The sequence below is a fragment of the Monodelphis domestica genome, chromosome 7 (genome assembly GCF_027887165.1).
Source record: "Monodelphis domestica isolate mMonDom1 chromosome 7, mMonDom1.pri, whole genome shotgun sequence".
Taxonomy (NCBI): Eukaryota; Metazoa; Chordata; class Mammalia; order Didelphimorphia; family Didelphidae; genus Monodelphis; species Monodelphis domestica.
In genome coordinates this window covers 290719669-290739001 of record NC_077233.1, presented here as the reverse complement: position 1 = coordinate 290739001, position 19333 = coordinate 290719669, and positions in this window count along the sequence as shown.

Sequence of the window (19333 nt, the reverse complement as noted above, 5' to 3'; positions counted from 1 at the left end):
TCTCCCATATTGATTTCCAATTTTCCCAGCAGTTTTTGTCAAATAGTGGATTTTAGTCCCCAAACCTGGTATCTTTGGGTTTATCATAGATAGTCTTGCAGAGGTCACTTACCATACTCTTTTCCACTGATCCTCCTTTCTGTCTCTTAGCCAGTACCATATTGTTTTGATGACCACTGCTTTATAGTATAGTTTGAGAGCCAGTACTGCTAGGCCACCTTCCTTCACATTTTTCCCCATTATTTCCCTGGGTATCCTTGATCTTTTGTTCTTCAAAATGAACTTTGTTATGTTTTTTTCTAATTCAGTTTTTTGGCAGTTAGATGGGTAAGGCACTAATTAAGTAAATAAGTTTGAGTAGGATTATCATTTTTATTATGTTAGCTCATCCTATCCATGAGCAATTAATGTTTTTCCAATTATTTAGATCTAGTTTTAATTATGTGGAAAGTGTTTTGTAGTTGTGTTCACATAGTTTCTGTGTTTGTCTTGGTAGATAGATTCCTAAATATATTATATTGTCTAGGGTGATTTTAAATGGAATTTCTCTTTCTAACTCTTACTGCTGGGATGTGTTGGAAATATATAGAAATGCTGATAATTTATATGGGTTTATTTTGTAACGTGCAACTTTGCTAAAGTTGTTGATTATTTCTACTAGCTTTTTGGTTGATTCTCTAGAATTCTTTAAGTAGACCATCATATCATCTGCAAATATTGATAGCTTGGCCTCCTCATTGCCTATTTTAATACCTTCAATTTCTTTTTCTTCTCTAATTCCTACTGTTAGTATTTCTAGTATACTGTTAAATAATAGAGATGATAATGGGCATCCTTGTTTCACTCATGCTATTACTGGGAAGGCTTCTAGTTTATCCCCATTGCAGATGATGTTTGCTGATGGCTTTAGATATATACTGCTTATTATTTTTAGGGAAGGCCCTTTTATTCTTATACTTTCTTGTGTTTTCAATATGAATGAATGTTGTTTTTGTCAAAGGCTTTTTCTACATCTATTGAGATAATCATGTGATTTTTGTTGGTTTGGTTGTTGATATGGTAAATTATGTGGATTGTTTTCCTAATATTGAACCATCCTTACATTCCTGGTATAAATCCCACCTGATCATAATGAATAACCCTCGTGATCACTTGCTGAAGTCTTTTTGCAAGTATTCTACTTAAGATTTTTGCAGATTGGTCTTTAGTTTTCTTTCTCTGATTTTGCTCTTCCTGGCTTTGGAATCAGTACCATATTTGTGTTATAAAAGAAATTTGGTAGAACTCCTTCTTTATTATGTCAAATAGTTTGTATAATATTGGAATTAGTTGTTCTTTGTATGTTTGATAGAATTCATTTGTGAATCCATCAGGCCCTGGGTATCTTTTCTTAGGGAGTTCTTTGATGGCTTCTTCAATTTCTTTTTCTGATATGGGATTGTTTAGGTAGTCTATTTCTTCCTCTTAGTCTAGGCAATTTATATTTTTGTAAATATTCAACCATACCACCTAGATTGCCATATTCGTTGCCATATAATTGGGCAAAATAGTTTTTTATTATTACCTTAATTCCCTCTTCATTAGAGGTGAGGTCTCTGTTTTCATCTTTGATACTGTTAATTTGGTTTTCTTCTTTCCTTTTTTTTATTAGATTGACCAGTACTTTGTCTAGTTTGTTTTTCTTTCCAAAATACCAGCTTCTAGTCTTATTTATTAATTCAACAGCTCTTTCACTCTTGATTTTTATTAATTTAGAAAGAGATTTAGGGCAACCCAGAACCCCTCTAAACTTTACCCTTTGCCCCAATAAACAATTAAATCAAACAAAATAGTGAATTCAATCTCATTTATTTACATCTAGAGAGTAAGCCCATTGGCAGACTCCATCTTGCTGCCAGTTTTCAAGAATACATGAGGAGGAGGCTTGTGAGCACCCCAAGCAGCTCATATCTGGATTAAGGTCTCTCATACCTCTCCTTGTAGAGAAGACTTCCCACAGCCCTTGAAGGCCAGCAAGGCCACCAAGGGGCAAGCCTTCACTGAGGGGAGATCTCCATTTTTGTCTCCCTCAAGTAATTCAGGGACTCCAGGAAGGAATAGTGAGGGAAGCCATTTTCATCAACCCTTTCCTTACTGCCTTTAACCCTCATTTCTCCATCTAAGGAGTGTAAATCCCCCCAAAATTATAGTCTGAAGAAAGAGTTCATTATCATTTCACCAAAACTTTATCCTCTTCTGAACTCCACTATTTTGAAAGTATCACAATCCCCCAGGGCTCACAGTGTCTGTGTCATACACAACTCTTCTCTGCAATTCATTCCACATATCCAATCTGTTGTCAAGTGTCATTTCTTCCTTTACAATATCTCTCTACTCACACAACTAATACCCTGGTGCTGACCCTTATTATCTCATTCTTGGACCCTTACTATAGCCTTATAGAGTACATTAGTCAGTTTTAGTTCTTCCCCAACAAATGTTAGTTACACAAAAGAATATCATGCATCATGTAAAGCATCAGCAAACATCTTTATCAAAGAAAGCAGCAAAAATAAACCAAAGAAGTTATACTGATTAGGATGTATGAAAACATAGAAACAGAAAAGAGAAGATTATTGAAAGGCAGTTCTCTTTCAATAGTTTCAAAGGCTACTGATACCGGAAGTTGAGGGATATGATTTGGTCTAGCTCCCCTACATGTCTGTAGCTCTGGGACTACAGTTTTCTCTCTGACTGCCTGTCTGCCTGTCTGTCTCTGTCTATTTTTCTGTCTCTCTTTTCTCTCCTCTCTTCTCTCTTTGAGTATCTCCTACAAACTGAAGTAAGTTACATTTTCATTCATATATCTTCTTGTCTCAGTGTTCTCCCAGCAAAATTAAGAATCTCATTTCTTTGAGTTATATAGCACACAGAACACAGGATTATCCCACCATAAAACAACCCTAGGTAGGTGAAGTGAGTTAAGCCTACTGTAGTGAGATTCCCATAAAATTTACAGGAAATGCCAAGAAGGCATTGAACTAATTAATGACATTTGTGGTTTTTCTCTGGGGAAAAAGAAAGATTTAATGTGCTCCATATGCCAAGTGATTTGCAACTAAAGCCTAGAAAAAATGATCATAATAATTTCTCTTTTTCTCAAAGAAGACTTCCATGCAAAACTGTTCTTTGACCACTTGATTGTTTTTCAGCTTTTTAAAATATTTTTTCCTAGAGCCAAAAGCCTAGGTAGTATCAGATTAGATTTATATTTAATTCTCAAATTTTCTGCTCTATATTCAAAATATGATTTTAGTGTTATTTAACCCCCAAAGCATTGCCCTCTTCCTTCTCTTGTCCACCCAGGGACTAGCTCAAGTTCCTAGGACTCCCCTTCCGGATGTCAACCATAAGAAATGGCAGTGTTCTAAAGTGTTCTAAAGGATTTTGGGCTTTTTTAAATCTAAATGTCCTTCAAGACCTAGTTTGAGTCCTACATCATCTAGGCAGCCTTTTCTGAGAATAGAAATCGAAGGCAATCTCTCCCTCTTCAAGAGTCTTGTAGAGTCTATATCATTTGTATGAAAATTATATAGCATCTTGCACAGTTGTTATCTTTTTGTGGATGTGGTTTGTTAATTATTATCTATTACAAACCCTTTTAACCCTATACAAAAGTTAAGTGATGGACACCATTATTAGGAGATCCTAATGTTTGCTATTCATCAATTACCTGAAGCTCTTGTAGAAATAGCTGTCAGGTGTTCTAAATCCCTCCTGATTAGAGAAATGCAAATTAAAACAACTCTGAGGTACCACTTTACAGCTATCAGTCTGATAAACATGGCAGCAAAGGAAAGTAATAAATGTTGGAGGGGGTGTGGCAAAATTGGGACACTAATACACTGCTGGTGGAGTTGTGAATTGTTCTATTCTTGAGGGCAACTTGGAACTATGTGCAAAGGACTTTAAAATAATGCCTGCCCTTTGATCCAGCCATACCACTGCTGGGTTTATACCCCAAAGAGATAATAAGAAAAAAGACATGTACAAGAATACTCATAGCTGCACTCTTTGTGGTGGCAAAAAAATGGGAAAATGAGGGACTGCCCTTCAATTGGAGAATGGTTGAACACATTGTGGTATCTGATGGTGATGGAATACGATAGTGCTTAAAGGAATAATGAACTGGAGGGATTCCATGTGAACTGGAAAAACCTCCAGGAATTGACACAAAGCGAAAGGAGCAGAGACTGATATATTATGGTACAATCAAATGTAATGGACTTCTCTACTATCAGCAATGCAATGACCCAGGAAAATTCAGAGGAACTTATGAGAAAGAACATATCCACATCCAGAGAAAGATCTGTGGGAACAGAAACACAGAAGAACATGTGATTAATCACATGGTTCGATGGAGATATGATTGTTTTTTTTTTATTTAGAATATTTTCCCATGGTTACAAGATTCATGATCCCCCCATCCTCTGCTCTTTCCTCTACCTCCCAGAGTTGATAAGCAGTTTCACTGGGTTATCCATGTGTCATTGTTCAAAACCCATTTCCAGGTTATTCATATTTGTAGTAGAGTGATTCTTTAACACCAAGACCCTAATCACATCCCTATAGCACTATGTGATGGATTGCATATATTTTCTAATGCATTTCTGGTTCATTCTCTGGATGTGGATAATCTTCTTTCTCCCAAGTTCCTCTGGATTGTCCTGGGTCATTACATTGCAGTTAATAGAAAAGTCTAATTTTGGGGGGCAGCTGGGTAGCTCAGTGGATTGAGAGCCAGGCCTAGAGACGGGAGGTCCTAGGTTCAAATCCGGCCTCAGCCACTTCCTAGCTGTGTGACCCTGGGCAAGTCACTTGACCCCCATTGCCTACCCTTACCACTCTTCTGCCTTGGAGCCAATACACAGTATTGACTCCAAGACGGAAGGTAAGGGTTTAAAAAAAAAAAAGAAAGAAAAGTCTAATTTTGCTACATCCCCTCCAACATTTATCACTTTCCTTTGCTGTCATATTATACAATCTGCTAGGTGTGAGGTGGTACCTCAGAGTTGTTTTAATTTGCATTTCTCTAATCAGGAGGGATTTAGAACACTTTTCATGTGCTTATTAATTTTGATTTCCTCCTGTGAAAACTGCCTATTCATGTCCCTTGACCATTTGTCAATTGGAGAATGGCTTGATATTTTTGTAAATTTGACTTAGTGTCTTATATTTTTAGTAAATTAAACCTTTGCCAAAATTTTGTTATAAAAATGTTCTCCCATTTTGTTGCCTTCCTTCTAATTTTGGTTGCATTGGTTTTGTTTGTACAAAGTATGTTTAATTTGATATAATCAAAGTCATTCACTTCACATTTTGCAATGTTCTCTATTTCTTGCTTGGTCTTAAATTCCTTTCCCACAAATCTGACAGGTATACTAATGTATATTCACCTAATTTATTTATGATTTCACTCTTTACATTTAAGTCATTTACCCAGTTTGAATTTATCTTAGTATAGGTTATAAGATGTTGATCTAAACCTAATTTTCCCCATATTATTTTCCAATTTTCCCAGCACTTTTTGTCAAATAGTGGATTTTTGTCCCAAAAGCTGGGCTCTTTGGGTTTATCATATACTGTCTTGCTGAGGTCGCTTATCCCTAGTCAATTCCACTGATCTTCCCTTCTGTCTCTTAGTCAGTACCATATTGTTTTGATGATCACTGCTTTATAGTAGAGTTTTAAGATCTGGTACTGCTAGGCCCCTCCCCTTCACATTTTTTTCCATTATTTCCCTTGATAATCTTGATCTTTTGTTCTTCCAAATGAACTTTGTTATAGTTTTTTGATAGGCATGGCAGTACATAAGTAAATTAGTTTGGGTAAGATTATCATTTTTATTATGTTAGCTTGTCCTACCCATGAGCAATTAATGTTTTTTTAACTGTTTAGATCTAGTTTTAATCATGTGGAAAGTGTTTTGTAGTTTTGTTCATATAATTCCTGTGTTTGTCTTAGAAAATAGATTCCTAAATATTTTATATTGTCTAGGGTGATTTTAAATGGAATTTCATTTTCTAGCTTGTGAAAGAGAATTTAAACTCCTTTTGTTTATTTTAACTTGATCAATCAAGAACCTGGAATGCCCCATCTTTCACACTTAGTCAATAACACTTAGTAAGAACCTTTTACTAGAAAAGGAAGTTCATACCCTAAAAAACCACAAACACTTCCCCCACCCCACCCCCCACAACCTTCCTCACACACCCCCAAGCAGGACGAGGCAAATTGGGGGACTATAATTGAATCCTGAGATGTGAGGAAGATAGCTGATGGGTAGCGAAAACTGCATACAAGCTGGAGCCTCTGGGACCCTGGGCCTTCTTTTACAGTCTTTTGCCTCATGGGCATGAGCTCTAGTGAGATTCTTTGCTGCCTTTTGGTTCCTTGGAAGATTGAGCTCTTGGATAGCTCAGCATCTTTTGCAGCTTTGGATTTTGGCTTCCTGATTGGACTTTGGATTCTGGTGAAGATTTGGCTTTCTGAGTTGGAGACTTGGACTGAAGAGGATGCTTAGTTATGTGAGACTCTTACCTCCTTGGCATGAGAGACTGCCCTTTGCAGTTCAGGCTCTTTAGCATCTGACTCTGGTTGTTGAAACATCTGACCAGAGACACTCTCATGGGTTGGTGAGATTAGCATTCAGATTTTCATTTGGAATCTGGAGGCACTTGGACCTGGACTTGGGGTATTTTTAGCTAGGCATATTTTCTACCTCCTTCCTACATTTCTTACTATAATTATTTTGTTATAATAAAGGTACTAAAGCTACTAACAGTCTCATGTCTTAATATTTAATTATTACAAATGGTGACCACAACTTTTAAAAATTCTTATATTTGTCAAACCCATTTTAATTATTACAAGCTCTTGCTGAGATGAAATGATGATAATTTATGTGGGTTTATTTTGTAACCTGCAACTTTACTAAAGTTGATGATGATTTCAATTAGCTTTTTGGTTGATTCTCTAGGATTCTTTAAGTAGACCATCATGTCATCTGCAAAGAGCGATAACTTGGTCCCCTCATTGCCAATTCTAATACCTTCCATTTCTTTTTCTTCTCTAATTGCTACTGCTAGTGTTTCTAGTTTAGTGTTAAATAATAGAGGTGATAATGGACACCCTTGTTTCCCTCCTGATCTTATTGGGAAGGCTTCTCACTTATCCCCATTGCAGACGGTACTTGCTGATGGTTTTAAATATATACTGTTTATTATTTTTAGGAAAGGCCCCTCTATTCCTATACTTTCTAGTGTTTTCAATAGGAATGGGTGTTGTATCTTGTCAAAGACTTTTTCTGTATCTGTTGAGATAATCATGTGATTTTTGTTGGTTTGATTACTGATATGGTCAATTATGTGGATAGTTTTCCTAATATTAAACCATTCTTGAATTCCTGGTATAAATCCCACCTGATCTTAGTGAATGATCATCATGATCACTTGCTGGAGTCTTTTTGCTAGTATTCTACTTAAGATTTTTGCATCTATATTCATTAAGGAGATTGGTCTATAGTTTCTGGTCTGCCTGGCTTTGGAATCAGTGCCATATTTGTTTCATAAAAGGAATTTAGTAGAACTCCTTTGCTTATTTTGTCAAGTAATTTGTATAATATTGGGGTTGGTTGTTTTCTAAATGTTTGATAGAATTCACTTGTGAATCCATCTGGCCTTGGGAGTTTTTTCTTAAGAATTTCCTTGATGACTTATTCCATTTCTTTTTCTGAGATGGGATTATTTAAGAATTCTATTTCCTCTTTTCTTAATCTAGGCAATTTATATTTTTGTAAATATTCACCCATTTCACCTAGATTGTCATATTTATTGCCATGTAATTGGGCAAAATAGTTCTTAATAATATCTTAATTTCCTCTTCATTAGAGGTGAGATCACCCTTTTCATCTTTGATAAAATTAATATGATTCTCTGCTTTCTTTTTTATTAGATCGATTAGTATTTTATCTATTTTATTTGTTGTTTTTTAAGTACTAGCTCCTAGTCTTATTTATTAGTTCAATAGTTCTTTTACTTTCAATTTGATTATTTTCTCTTTTAATTTTTAGGATTTCTGATTCAATCAGAGGATTTTTAATTTGTTCTTTTTTAAATTTTTTAAGTTGCAAGCCCAATTCATTGATCTCCCTCTCTATTTTGTTGATATAGGCACTCAGTGATATAAATTTCCCCCTGAGTATTGCTTTAATTGTATCCAGGTTTTGATATGATGTCTCCTCGTTGTTATTCTCTTTAATGAAGTCCATAGTTGTTTCTATGACTTCTTTGACCCACCAGTTTTGAAGAATTAGATTAATTATTTTCCAAATAATTTTAAATTTGCATTTCCAAGGACCCTTGTTAATAATAATTTTATCACATTATGATCTGAAAAACTAGCATTTGTTATTTCTGCTTTTCTGTATTTGTTTGCAATATTTCTGTGCCCTAGTAGATGATCAATATTTGTATATGTACCATGTATAGAAAAAATATATATTTCTTTTTATCCCTGTTCAGTTTTCTCCAGATATCTATCAACTAATTTTCCTAGCATTTCATTTACTTCCCTTACTTCTTTCTTATTTATTTTTTTGGTTCGATTTATATAGTTCTGAAAGGGGAAGGTTAAGATCCCCCACTAGTCTTTGCCATTTGGTGCATAAATGTTTAGTAATGATATTACTTCATTATTTATAGTCCTTTCAGCAAAATACAATTTCTTTCCTTATCTCTTTTAATCAGATCAATTTCTACTTTGTCTGGTATCATGTTTGCTACTCCTACTTTTTTTTTACTTTAGGTGATACATAATAAATTCTGCTCCAGCCTTTTACCTTGAATCTGTGTGTGTTACCCTGCCTTAAATGTGTTTCTTGTAAACAACCTAGAGTAGGATTCTGGTTTTTAATCCACTCTGCTATCTTCTTCCATTTAATGGGTGAGTTCATCCCATTCACATTCAGTGTTATGATTACTAATTGTGTATTGCCCTCCATAGTATTATCCCCTTTAGATGCTGCTCTATTACCTTTCACTCTGTTCCTCCTCACCAGTATTTTGCTTTTTGTCACCTCTGTTCCACCTTTCTTCAATCCCCCCACCCTTGCCTTGTTCTCCTTCTACTTTTCTGTTGAGTAAGATAGAATTCTATGCCCCCACTGAGTATACTCATTTCCCCCTCTCTGAGCTAGTTACAAATAGCATAAAGTTTAAATTTAAACATTGCTTGTCACCACCCTCATCATCCCTGCTCTGTATTGATTTTTCTCCCCTCTTTATGTTATATAATTTACCCTATTCTATCTCTCCCTTCCTTTTTCTCTCAGTGCAACCCTCTCTTTCAGCCTTTGATTTATTTTTACATGTCATTCATATGCATACATATTATATCATACAAATATATTGTTCCATATCATATGATTAGGATTTTAAAGTTAAAATATCACTCTACTGCAAATATGAATAACATGGAAATAGGTTTTAAACAGTGATACATGTATAACACAGTGGAATTGCTTGCCAGCTCTAGGAGGGGGGAGGGGAAAGTGTGGGTGGGTGTGGAAATTATCAATCATGGAAGCATGGAAAAATGTTCTAAAGAAAAAATAAAGAAGTACCTGTCAGGTCACATCATTATGAGAGCTGCTTCCCAGGATGATGGAATTGAGGACTGGGCTAGAAGCTGCCACTTTTAGGGCCATCAAGTTTATCTGCAATTTGTTTGCAGTTGGCTAGTGGTCGGTATTGGGAGAAGGGAGAAAGATGGGTCCCTTTTGCATGATAATTGCTCTCCTCAGTGGTGGTTGAATTAAGAGATTGCATTTCATCCTATTGCTAATAAAAATCATTGAATTCTTTCTTTTTTTTGAGCTGGGTAGGGAAATTGGCAGGTGTATATTTAGAAAAATATCTTATCAGTAATGTATGAGACAAATTATAAAGAGTAGAAGATTTTATTAGGAATTTTTCATCTTTCTTAGATTCTCTTCCAACTATTCTGTATCTTGTGTGCCCTTATTTAGTTTAATCTTATCTCCTTCATTAGAATATTAATTTCTTGAGTTAAGGGACTATTTCTGCCACTTCTCTATCCTCACTTAGTAAGATGCTGGGCACATAGTAAATGTTTATTGATTAATGATAAGAGATGACAAATTAGTAAACTATGGTAGGGGCGATATGAGCAGAGAAAGAAGTTGCCTATGCAAGACAAGGTGTTGAAATAGAATTAATAGGTCTTAGCAACTGGATAGTTGGAGAGGGGGGATACAGAATTTTAGGATGACACTAAAATTAGTAACTTTTGTGACTTGGATCCTGGTGGTGCTCTCAAAAGAAATATTGAAGGATGAAGAAAAGATGAATTCACTTTGGAATATCTTGAATATGAAATATCAGTGAAAAATGTAAGTAGAGCTTTTCCATCAGGCAATTGGATATATAGGATTAGGATTAAAGAGAGAGAAAAAGTGGGATACAAATAGATATGAGAGTCATTTTACAAAGAAGTCAGTCAGTTAGGGAGTGTAGTGGACAGAGTTCTGGGACTGGAGTCAGGAAGACTGAGTTCAAATTTGTCTTTAGACACTAATTATGCTGGGAAATCACTTAACCCCATTGGACTCAGTTTCCTCATAAAATCCTAAATAGATTCACAGAATAGGACATGTCTGAAGCAATAATATCAATACAATATAATAATTGAGTCTAAGGGGAGAGACAGTATAAAAAGAAAAGAAGGCCTTAGGCCTCTTGTCCTCAATATGCCCACTCATACTATCTTTTCTCCCAAACTCTCTCCTTTTCCAGACTTCTCTATTATCTGTCTAATTACCTAGGCATACAACATCAGTGTTATTCTTAGCTCCTTAGCTCCTTACTCATCCTACATATTACATCATATCATTTCTGCTCTTTCATAGCATTTCTTGTAGGTGCCCTCATTTCCATCCAAATAGCTATAATTCAAGTTCCTCTCTCCTATCTTGGCTTCCTATCTGTTCTTCCTGATTCTAATCCAATCAAATAAATATTTATTAAGTACATATTAAGTTCTAGATACTATGCTAAATGTTAGATACAATTAATAAAGGATACAAAAAATAAAAACACCAATAGCTCATACAATCAAGGAGTTTACAATTAAAAGGGGAAGACAAAACACAAAAGAAGACAAGAAAATAAAAGTGGGAGGGGATGATGGCAGGACACCTGAAGGTATCCCATTGGGGACATTTAGTTCCATGGAGTTAAAACCTGGTAGAACAACAGCTGCAAAATGGAGTGAGTTGAGAGTCCAGTTTCAGCCCTTCAATCAGAGGGGAGAAGAGATTAAGGGAAGTGGTATTAGTCAAGGCTTCGGTTCCAATGCATGCTATACTTAGCTGCCAATATGAAATTTCTAAAGCAAAGGTCTTAATATGTCACCCATTACTCAAGGAACTTCACTGGCTCCCCATTATCTCCAGAATCAAATATAAAATCTTCTGTTTGACATTCCAGCTGTTAGTGCCTTCCCCTTTCAGATTATCTTGCATTTACTCTTTACATTTCTTGGATGTATCTCTATTAAAAAGCAAGCTCCTTAAGATAAGGGACTATTAAAAAATTTGTTTTCTCCTTAGGACTTAGCAAAGTGCCTGATATCATCCTTACTAAATGTTTACTTATTGACTGATTATTTTTCTTCATAAGCAGTATTGCTGTTCTTGTCTTTTTTGTCTTTAAACTGGTTGTCCAAAAAGCTTTGAATATACTACCTCCTTGCCTCTATCCCATAGAATTCTTAGTTTTTTTCAAGATACAGTTTAAGTACTACTCCTATATGAACAATTTCCTTGTTCTCATAGCCACAAGTACCAAATTTATTTTTTCATTTATTTTGTACCTAATAATGTGTATATATGTTTATATATGTGGCATGTTTCAATATGATTATATAATAATATTTAGAGCATCTTTTCATATGTATATCTTTGATTTCTTCATAAAAATTATTTATTCATATCTTTTGACCAATTGGGGAATTGAATCATATTCTTAGAAATGTGGGAAAAGTTCTAGATATTAGACCCCTATCTGAGAATCTGTCTATACATTTCCCCCCAAGTTTACTACCTTTCTTCTAATCTTGGCTACACTCATTTCATTTAAACAAAAACTTCTCAATTTCAAAAATAAAAATTCAATACAAAAATTTCTGTATTCAAATTTATCCATTTAAATTTCATGATGTTCATCATCACTCATTTATTCATAAATCCCTCTTCTGTCCATAAATCTGATAGGTAATATGTTCTCAAATTGGCTTATAATATTTTCTGTATCCAATTTGGTCTTATCTTGGTAAATGGCATAAAGATACTGGTCTATATGTAGTTTCTGCCAGATTGCTTTCTAGTTTTCCTAATTATTTTTTACCAAATAGTGAATTCTTATTCCTAAAGCCTGGATCTTTACTTTTGATGAACACAGGATTTGTTGTATGTCTGCTCAGTTTTGCTGATCTACTTTTCTATTTCTTAGCCAGTACCAGATAGTTTTGATAATTATGGATTTACAATAAAGTTTAAAAATTAATACTGCTAGCCATCCTTCCTTTACATTTTTATTAGTTCCTTTGATATTCTTAACTTTTTGTTCTTCCAAATGAATTTTGTTACTATTTTTTTTGGTTTAATAAAATAATTTTTGGTGATTTAATTCATATTGCATTGAATAAGAAGATTAGTTAAGTTAAAATAGTAATTTTAATTATTTTGTTTCTGGCTACCCATAAACAATCAATATTTTTCCAATTATTTGTCTGATTTTATTTGTATAAAAAGTGTTTTGTAATTGTGTTCATTATTGATTAGAGAAATGCAAATCAAAACAATTCAGAGGTATTATCCCACACCCATTAGATAGGCTTTATAAAAGGACAAAATGACAAATGTTGGAGGAGATGTGGAAAAATGGGGACTCAAATACATTCTTGGTGGAACTGTACGCTGACCCAACCATTTTGAAGAACAACCTGGAATTGTGATCAAAGAAGTCAAAACTGGGTATATCTTTCAACCCAACAATACCCCATTACATTTATTTACCAAGGTGATCAAGGGAAAGGAAAAGGACCTATATGTCTGAAAATATTTATAGCAGTTCTCTTTGTTGGGGCAAAGAACTGGAAATTGAGGGGATGCCCATCAATTAAGAAATGGCTAAACAAGTTGTGGTATAATTGCGATGGAATACTCCTGCACCATAAGAAATGATAAGCAAGTTAATTTAAAAAAATGTGGAAAGACCTACATGAAATTATGAAGAGTGAAATGAGCAAAACCAAGAGAATATTTGATGTATAAAGCAACAGGAATATTGAAAAATAACTTGTATATGTCCTCCTCCAGAGAAAGAACTGATAAAAAGAAACAAGCAAGACATATGTTTTTGTCAAATGATACTTTCCGTAATTGGGGAGGGAAAAGGGGGAAGGATTTACCTAACAAACAGACAAATAAGTAAATAAAAAGGAATGTGTTTATCCTACATGTACATCCTACAATGTATGGATGTTGGGCATGTGCATAAGTTGTTATATGCTAATAGTGAGCACCACACCAGACCCTCCAATTTGATTTATCAAATATTGGTATCAAGTATTGGTTTTCTTCCTTGAATAATAGCCAAGTCATTATAATAGATAAGCAATTACTGCATAATGAATAGAAATACATACTGCATCTCATAAAGTCAAGCAGGTAAACCTCTTTTCTGAAATGTGTTCTAGCTTCTCTTTTGCCTTATTACGCCATCCAGTTGCACAGGCTTAAGTAAACGTTTACTTACACTTCAAAATCTCTATCCTATGCAACTATGCACAATGAAACTAGCAAACAACCCCGAAGTGTTTCAGCACTTTCTCATATCCTGGGGCGAAGCATCTAGGAGCCACCTACAGCTGCTGCTTTGCCCTAGCCCTGCACACAGTCCCAGCCCAGTGAGCTTCCTTAAAGCGCCCATTGATGGTTCTCTGCAATCCTCTTCAGCACGTCTGTCTTGTCCGCAGCATCAGCAGCACTCCGGAAATCATCCCTCGGGCCCTTCGCCTGGCCGGCCTGGCCCTTAGCTCAGTCCTTCCTCAGGGATGCCCCCTCACCCACAGGGCAGTTCGAGCACGTCCCAGACGTCAGGAAGCTTCCTCTGTTCTGAGCCTCCCTCTAAAAAGTCCGCGACGACATCCAGAGTGTCCGTGGGCGCGTCTGTGGAATCCGGGGTTACGGACGGGCCGCTTCCATGCTTCGAAAGCCTGCCCAGCCCTCCGGGGCCGGGACCGCCTCCCAGTGAGGGAGCCTAGTGAGGAGTTGGCCAACACAGTCCATTTGCCAGAGCGCAATGAGGGTCTGGGAATGCCTGTGGACTCACGGTGAGCTTTAAAACAACAAAACGGCTGGAAGGGACAGAGAGCGGGAAGCGGAGCTTTGTCCGTGCCCGTGTGCACACACGTGCGCGTGACGGCCCGTTTGTGGGCAGCGCAAAGGAGCCTGTAGTAGAGAGTAAATCGAGTGACGGGCCGGCACTGACGATGGCATCGCGGGGAGAGACTCCGGGCGGAGACCCAAAAGGCAGTCCCGGGCACGAGTCCGAGGTTCATCTTGAGCAGCTGATGGCCAGCCTCGGCCGGATGGATACCAGTGGCTGAAGCCGAGAAGAGAAGCGATCTGGGGAAGGGCGGAGGTGCGGAGGGAAACGGGGAGAGGGCTAGTGCAGCTGCTGCTGCCCCCGGCGGCCCAGGACAGCCAAGAGCGCCGAAGGGGCCACCAGGGAGTGACGCGGTGTCCAGCCGGGCTCGACCGGCCGCTCAGCGCTCCGCTTCATCAGACGACGCCAGGAGGGACTCGGGGATTGGATGTCAGATAACAGTCCATAGTGGCCTTGGGCAGCTTGACTTCTTGCCTTTCTGTCCCGGCGGCGTTCGTCCGGGAGCTGAACAGTGGGAAATACAAAGAACAAAGGCCAGGCAGGGCCACAGTAGAGGGTTAGGAGCCGTGAACGGGGAAACGACAGCCGGCCATATACTAAAGGATGTAGTATTCAGAGCGGTGATGGTGACCCTTTAGAGAGAATGCCGGGCCCTGCCCTCCCCCCCCTCCCCTCGGTGCCAGCCATGCCCTGCCCCCAGACCCAGGGGAGGGAGAAAGCTGGACAGAGGGGCGAGGGATGCTAAAGAATGCCATCAGGCCCGCTGCAGAGGGGGAAGGGAGTAGCTGCCCTGGCGTCCCTCTGCATTTCTAGTAATGAACTGGGGGGGAGGGGGGAGTGCCATAGACTGGCCATCACCAACCTAGAGCCTATTGACGACCTCTTTCCAGAATACCGGACAAAGCAGTTTAACTTAAGTGACGCGTCAGTTCTCGTGCACGTCTAGAATTCCCCAGTCCAAAGGCAACACTCTGTATTTGGGGGAGCAGGGCCGGGTAGGGTGAAGGGATGTTTGGGCAAGTATTGCAGTGAGGAATAAGATAAAATCATCATTGGCCTGTGTTTCCTTTTCCTCATTTTCTGAAGTGAACCACAAAAAAAGAAAAAAATTCCATTTTTAGATTTGTTTCGGAATGTATCCCTCCACATTCCTACACCAGAGTGACAGAGTAAGAAAAAAGTGTTTTGTCTAAAGCTGTCCACTATATCTGAAAGAGTCACATTTGGAAAAAGGTTTTTGGTTTGCTTTTTTCCTAGAAAAAAATACACCTTATTTTGAAATTCCTATGTGTGGCTCATGACCTTGAGATGAAGATATCTTTCACTTTTAAAGTTTCTGATGAATACTGATTAATGTAGCAGCTGACTTAAAAACTACCAGTTAAGTTTCCTGGCTTTGTAGTTCATGTTCAGGAAAAAATTCCTTCCGTTTCCAATCTTCTAAAAAACCAAAGTGTGTCTGATCAGTTAATTCCACTCCTTTTGCAAGCCTTGGTTTCCCCCATGGAAGGATTTACTATTGAAGAAAAGTAAACCAAAAATGATTTGTGCAAAGCCTACCCTTTAGTCTCCTGGAGTCGGTGGTGTCATTTGGGTCTCCTCTTATGTGCAAATGCTCTATTTCTCAAAGAAGCAGCCTTTTCAGACTCATAGATGACAACATGTTAGAGATCTCTGTCTGTCTGTGTCTTTCTTATTCTTTCTTTGTCTCTGTTTCCATATCGCTCTTTGTCTCTCCTTTCCTTCCATCCCTCCTTCTTTCCCTTCCTTCCTTCCTCAAAGACCAACTTTAGAAAGGGCACAATCACACTGAGACTTTGTACACTGACTGATGAGTGTTTCATGTTTCAAAATTGTAGTTTACAACCTACAATACAATGTGGCTGTTCTGTCTTTCTAAATTCCAGGCCAAGTTCTAAAGCAAAATTATCCCTTTAGAATATTCCAGAAACGAGGACCCCTGGATAATATTAGAAAACAATGCAGAAGAGGCTTTAACCCCTACTCCTGACTCCAGTTCTTCTATATCTCACACTCACATTGAAAACAGATGTTTCTTTCTTTCTCACCATTCATTCGAGACCCAGCTGGAATCCTTCAGTAGACAGTGTTTATTGAATGTGGCAGAAAAAAATGCTTCAAATCATCTGGTAACCATTTCTCTTTTGTAAGATATTCCTTCATCCATTTTCTTACTTTTGAATTTATGGAATGGCGATTTCTTGTAAACTAGGAATTCCAAAACCCCCATGCATGTTCCTTTGGCTAGCTAACATTTTATTTAATGTATACAGTTGTTACATACCTGGTGTATGCTTTGAAAAACAATTGCAGAATAGGAGATTGATTCATTAGAAGGAACAATAAATTAGAAACTAAAAGCATGTTCTAGAGTTGAAAGAAAAACAATTTTCCCACAAAAAAAAGCTATCTAAGAGTTTAAGACAAACTTTAAAAAAGTATTGGCAACCCCCAAAGGATAAATGATCAAAAGATAGGAATTCTCAGTTCTCTGATGAAATTAAAGCTATCTCTAGTATATACAAATGCTCCAAATCACTATTGGTTAGAGAAATGCAAATTAAAACAATGCAAAGATACCGCTTCAGATGTTGGAAAGGATATGGGAAAATTGGGACCCTTTTGGTAGAAATATGAAGGAATACGACATTCTGGAGAACAATATGGAACTATGCCCAAAGGACTATAAAACTCATGCATATTTTTGACCCAGCAGCACCACTAGTGGGTCTGTATAACAAAGAGATTAAAGCTAGGGGGCAAAGAATTGTTTGTACAAAATTACTTACAACAATTCTTTTTGTAGTGACAAAGATTGGAAGTGTCCCTCACTTGGGGAATGGATGAACAAGTTGTAGTATGTGTTGTAATGGCACACTGTTGTGCCATAAGAAATGACTAACAGGAAGAATTTAGAAAAACCTGGAAACACTTATATGAACTGATGCAAAGGGAAGTGAGCAGAGCCCGGGGGAACACTGTACACGGTAACGGAAATGCTGTACAATGATCAACTGTGAAAGACTAAACTGGGGCAAACAAGGTGCCAAGATAACCCTGAGGGACACATGATGAAAAATGCTATACCCAGCCTACAGACAAACTGGAGGAGTCTGATTGCAAATTGAAGCACACCTTTTTCCTTCGTGAGTCGTTGCTGCTGTTTTTAAATGTATGTGATATGTGTCTTCGGACCGCGTGAGGGAAATGGAAACATGTGTTGCATGAACGTACTTTTCTAACTTGATATAGATCAGACTCTTTACAGCCTTGGGGAGGAGAGGGAGAGAACCTGAATCATAAAATATCAGATAATGACTGTAAAATTTGTTTCTATATGTAATTTTCAAAATTTAAAATGATTATTGTCAAATTCTTCTGTGGTTCCACCCATCAACACTGTGATTTCGCAAACCAAAACAGTTCTTCATCTACCCATATCTGTTATTTCAACTCTTCGGCGCTTAGCAGGGCACATACTAAGGATTTAACAAATGTCGAGACCTCCTCCTTCATGAATTCACTATATTTGTAATGAGCAAAACTCTAGCTTTTTAAAGATAAACTTAGCACAGAATCAAGAAAGCTTAGCAAACAACCTAGAAGGCCACATAGTTCAAATTATACCAGAAAAGAACACGCTCCACAACACACTCAATGAAGGGTTTTCCATTTTTCACTTTCAGAGCGCCTTTAAGCTCCATTGCCCCCTGAAGCTGCAAATTTCACAGGGGGGTGCTAAGTGTTAATATTATTATTACTTTTTTTTAATTAGATGAAGCTTGAATGTGCCTTTCTGTAATATCCATGTTGACTAGTTACCCCTAATTCTCCCCTTTAAGCCTAAACGGAGCAAATCTAAACTTTCTTCCACATGGCAGTCCTTTAAATACTTATATATGTAAAATATTTCCCTGAGTTGTTTTCCAGACTAAATATATATAATTTATCCAACTTATTTTTATATATATTTACTAAATTCCTTTATCATACTCTTGGGTCTCCTCTGGACCTATTCAATTTATGAATGTCCTTTCTAAAATATGGTCCCCAAAACTATTCTCAATACTCCAGATGTGGTCTAATAAAAATGGAGTATAATAAGAATGTCACTTCTTATCTGAACATTATATTTTTCTTAAGACAGTCTGATTCTAAATACGTAGGAATCTATCTGCCAAGACAAACTCAGGAACTGTATGAACACATCTACACAACACTTTCCACACAATTAAAACTAGATCTGAATACTTGGAAAAATATTGATTGCTCATGGGTAGGATGAGCCAATGTGATAAAAATGACAATCCTACCCAAACTAATTTATTTATTTATTGCCATACCTATCAAACTACCAAGAAACTTTTTTTACTGAATTAGAAAAACCAATAACAAAGTTCATTTGGAAGAACAAAAGATCAAGGATAGCCAGGGAAATAATGAACAAAAATGTGAAGGAACGTGGTATAGCACTATGAGATCTTAAACTGTACTATAAAGCAGTGGTCATCAAAATAATATGGTACTGGCTAAGAGAGAGAAGGGAGGATCAGTAGAATAGGCTTGGGGTAAGTTACCTCAGCAAGACAGTTTTGGGGACAAAAATCCACTATTTGACAAAAACTGCTGGGAAAATTGAAAAGCAGTATGATAAAGATTAGGTTTAGGTCAATATCTTACAGTCTACACCAAGATAAACTCAGAATGGGTGAATGACTTGAATATAAAGAAGGAAATTATAAGTAAATTAGGTGAACATAGAATAGTATACTTGTCAGATCTTTGGGAAAGGAAAGATTTTA